The following is a 5,043-nucleotide window of genomic DNA, read 5'->3' on the forward strand; positions in this document are numbered from 1 at the left end:
TCCGCCCCTTCAAGAGGGGACCAATGGCCGTGCTGATATCCTCCTCCAGCCAATCGGGGTTGAGTGGAAGTGGGGCTAAGGAAATGAGATCCCCAAGCCACGTAGAGGTAGCGCTAGACCCAGGTGTACGTGGGAGTTGTACCTCGGAACTGGGCTGAAGGTGTCAAGTCGTGGTGATTGATTAGATGGATTAGGAGGCTTCCAGAATGATACAGCCTCAAACATAGTAGGCATTCAGTGAATATATATTGAATAAATGAATGCAAAGTCTTTGGCTTGGACAGCTGAAAAGATTGTGGAGCTATATGCAGAGACATAAAACATTGGTTCTACCATCTATTCAGTTACCCAGGCTGGTGTGAGGCTGAGGATGAGAGTTCAGTTTTGGACATGTTGAAATCAAGGTGCTTATAGAACACTGAATAGAGATGTTCAATAGGCAGTTGGATGTATGTGTCAGGACCTGAAGAGAGCAATATAGACTGGAGATGTGTATTTAAGAAAGAAATATTAATTAAATTAGCATGAATGAGACTGCCTAGAGCAGTGACTTTTTCAACGTGGGGATCTCAACCCATTAGTAGATAGCAAAATCAATTTAGTGCTCTGCAACCAGCATGAAAAACGAAATAGAATAAAATGCAATGCAATAGAAAATATCAGGGCTTAGCTCCTAAATTAAAGATAACATCGCATACGTATGACTTTGTGAAAAGTTTACTTCATTAATATATTATGAATGTATGTTACTTACGTGTGATTAGGTTGCAATGTAAAATGAACTTCTTACTGTGTGCTGATGTAAAAAAATATTGAAAACATTTTTTGAAAAAAAATCAAAAGACAGAAAATCAGTACCTAAACCCTTTTCAGAGAAGGGATTGATGCCTAGGCTGGATTGTTGAGGAGCAACTACTGTAGGGAGAGGCATGTGTCAGCACCAGAGGAAGAAGCTTTGAGGAGGGTCCTATAGTGTTGAGGCTGGTGTGTAAGAAGGCTTCAGTCCTAGCACAGTGCCTGGCACATAGTATTTATTGAATATGAGTGACTGACTCAATGAATGAATGAAATGGAAGAGAAAGGTTAAAGCCAAGAACACAATGTAGGTGCCACTGGAATGTTTCATGGCGGTTCGGGGGTATAGCGCACCAGGAAGTGTCAGGTTTAGCATCATATTCTCAACAGAGATCCAAAACTCTACCTCAGGGCCAAAGAAGGAGTGTGCCCCGGAGCCCGGGGACTTGAAGACCGAGGTCCTGTGGTGCAGCCTCAGGCGCCCGCCAGAAAGCGCCTGCGGTGATCCGCCCCGCGCAGCTGCCCCCGGCCTGACCCCGGGGCTTCCTGCCGCGCAGGCGCGCCCGGAGAGCGGGAAGGCCAGGTAGGTAATGGGGTCTTTGTCCACAGGAAGGGAGGACACCCGCTCTCCTCCACGCCTCGGGGCACAAGGGCTGAGAGAGGCTTCAGCGGGGGAAACAGGAGAAGTCATAGCGCAGGGTGGTCTTGGGCCAGCTCTGGCCCGCTCCCTGGCAGATGTTAGCGGCCTAGGCCTGGGGCAGGACTGACGCCCAGAAGCCCAAATCCACCGCGGATGGGTCGTCCCTGGGCATGTGTTTCTGAGGACAGGGCGGGCAGACGCCCTGTCTCCTGGGCAGGCTCTCTCAGGCCTGCGGGCTGGGCCAATCATACGTCAGTCATGGCGGGCACCTTGCCTCAGGCCCACGACACTTTCGGGGGCTCACGAAAACGTTCTAACTTCTTGTAAAGTCAGAAGAAAACAATGAATTCTTAGGGTCAAAAAAAATGTTTTGACTTTTTTCTTACGTCATAAAAGAAAGTGAAACTTTAGGGCCCACGAAAATGTATTAATTTTTATTCTATGTTTTAAATGAGGAAGGGGCCACGAAGGCAAAAGTGCTAAGAATCCGCCAAATTTTTAATGCGGCCCTGCAGGAGGGAGAACCATTAAATCATTTATCACACATAAAGTGTCCAAAGAGCTACAAAAGCATGGTCAAGGCGATTTTATGAGGGCATGTAAAGGGGCACTAAACTGTTAAGACCTAAAGTCTGGGACCTAAAACATGAGTAGGGTTAAGGAGGGGAATACTCAGAAAAGAATGACAATGTAAGCCACACTGAGACCCACCATTTGTGGACTTGAAAGGCGCCCCTGGTTGTGGTGGAGTGGGAAGTGATTGGGCAGGGGCTGGCATGGGAGAAGGATGGAGAGTTGAAAAGGAGACACATGCAGAATTTAGGGACCAGAGTAAAGATTTTGGATTTTGTTCCAAGTGTAATTGGAAGCCATTAAAGGGTTTTTAGTAAGGGAGTAACTTGATGGCTTTTGTTGGTTAAAGGTTCCATTCCAGGTTTAACCAGTTTGCAGGGGGACACCAGTAAGTGGGTGTTCTTGGCAAAAGTGGAGAGGATAGGGTCAGAAATAGTCAGATGCTGCTTAGTACTATGCTGAGACTCATCAGACGCATTAATTGATCATGTTTGAGGACACCGGGAAGAGAGCTGCCTCATTTAAAGTAGTCTTGGAATTGCACAGTGTGAGATCTAAAAATGACTGTGCAAGCTGAAACAGTTCAAAGTGATCTTAATAATCAATGGGGAAAATTACATTTGTTCCAGGACCTCTCAAAATTGTCCTCAATTGTTAAAATCTCTCTTATTGTCAGTTATAAGTATACAGGGAAATGAAAAATAATAAAACCAGTATCTATTTATTTAGCAAACTAATTTATAACATTAGAAACATTAAGAATTAAAGTGTTTTATTTCTTTGTAAAAACATCAAAAGTAGTTTCAATAGTGTTTGTGCTTTTCTTCTTCCCAAGGTATATCTTATGATAGAGCAAGCATCTTTTCTATGCCTTAGCAAATTGTTATACTCCTAAGTGTGAATCAACTTCCAACATTTTGTCCTTTACACTTTCAATTTTGTAAAATATCTCCAGGAGTTCCTCTAATATGAAGGTTTTTGCCAGTGGCACTTTCAATTGGACATTTTCATACATTTTGTCATAAGTACTTTCCTCATTTATGTTGAAGGATCACTTTCACTAAGCCCTCTGACTGCTTATCTAGAATCTATCAAATGGTGTCATTGTCAATATTCTGATTGCTCTTTCTTCTATAGCTCCGTTTATGTGTGATTCAACTTTCTCTTTCAGTATTACATCATTTATAGTTTCTTTGCTACACTTTCGTCTTTGTTTGCCAGTTCCCTTTCAATTATCCATTTTTGTAAAATGTCACATGGATTTATCAGTAGGAAACAAGGCAGTAAAACACCTATACACTTTGTTGTTTGTGCTTAAACTGATTAAGAGATCTACAATGATTGCTCACTGACAAACTTTGAAAGAAATGGCATAATTGATCACTGAGCATGACGTGCATCTGTTACTTTTATAGTGATTTGTGGCCAGAAGAGCTATCTGAGATTTGCACTTTATGTAATTACAGTTAATATTCTATGGTAATTGAAATTTGAACTGTGTTGATGGGTGCTGGTGTTATTTAAATTATATTTGATTTGAGATTTGTATATATTGGAATCATGAAAAGTTAGAACTGCCTATGCTCTAAAATGGCAAGAGTTTCAGACGTGAAGGAAGATGAGCAAGAGGAATATAAGCTCATTCTATATGAAGTAAGGCCTCTGTCTGGGTGTCTGTTTGTCTGTGTGAACCTGTCTGTGTGTCAGCCTCAAATTCAGCATTACATTGGTCCTATGCACTTAATTTTACAAGTATAGTTAAAAAATATTTATGATATATGCTTTCTTGGTAAATACTTTAGTCATTGGCTTGGATTTCTGGTTCAATATTACTTTCAACAGATTAGCATATTCATTCATTTATTTGTTCATCCGTACCCAGTATAATTGGAGTGCAATAAAAAATTGTTCAATGAACAAATGCTGACTTCCACTATCCAAAAAGGAAAATTTGAAAGAGATTGACTTCACAGATTCATTTTGAGAAACACATTTATCTATGCACTTTTAGATCATTTTTAAAGATCCTAAATTCCAAAATGTTTCTAAAAAATATCATAAATATCTTTCTCTTGGACCCAGAGGAAATTAAATAAGCTTTTATTTCCCCTTCATTTTTGTTTAGCTAAAAAACAATTATATAGAATTGTTTTAGTTCCCAGAGGTGGGATAAGTTTTTTTAATCTAAAAAATATTTTATGTTTGTCCTAATGTTCTTTTTGAAATATTTTTATTGTTAAATATAACATATAGAGACTATTTCATAAAACATGAACATATAGTTTAATAATTATAAAGTGAGCAACCACAATGAAAGTCAAGAAATAGAACATTGCCAATACCCCAGAACCTCCTCTTTTGTCCCTTCTAATAGTAATGTACTCCTTCCTTTCTAGAGAAAACAGCTCCCCTAATTTTTGTGATAGCCATTTCCTTGCTTTTTAAAAATAGTTTTACCATTATGTACCTATCTGTAAACAATATATTATTAGTTATGTTTGCTTATTTCAAAATATCTATGTGAATGGAATCTTACTATATGTATTCTTTGTGTCTTGCTTCTGTTATTCAATATTGTGTCTTAGAGTCATCCATGTTGTTGCATGTAACTCTAGTTCACTCATTTTCATTTCTGTATGTGTGAATATACTGTGTTGTTTGCAGTTTGGGATAACTGTGAACAAGATGTTATGAATAGTCTTTTTGCTGCTATGATCTGACTTTGTTCATGTATCCTTGTGCATGTCATTATTCACAGATTATATGATTGTGAACAAAAAAATCCAAAAGGATCTAACAGGTAAATTATTATAATTAATAAGAGGGCATGCAATTGCAGCAAGGTTGTTAAATACAAAATCAATATACAGAAATCAACTTTATTTCCATACATTAGCAACAAACTGAAAACGAAATTTTAAAATACGTCATGTAAATTAACATTAAAAATAGCAAATTTCTAAGAATAAAATTTAATAAAAAATGAGAACTTTTGGAGAAAATTATAAAACTGTAGATTCTTTTAGATTTTCTAT

The sequence above is a fragment of the Rhinolophus sinicus genome, chromosome 2 (genome assembly GCF_057876585.1).
Source record: "Rhinolophus sinicus isolate RSI-liver-muscle chromosome 2, RSI-T2T, whole genome shotgun sequence".
NCBI lineage: Eukaryota > Metazoa > Chordata > Mammalia > Chiroptera > Rhinolophidae > Rhinolophus > Rhinolophus sinicus.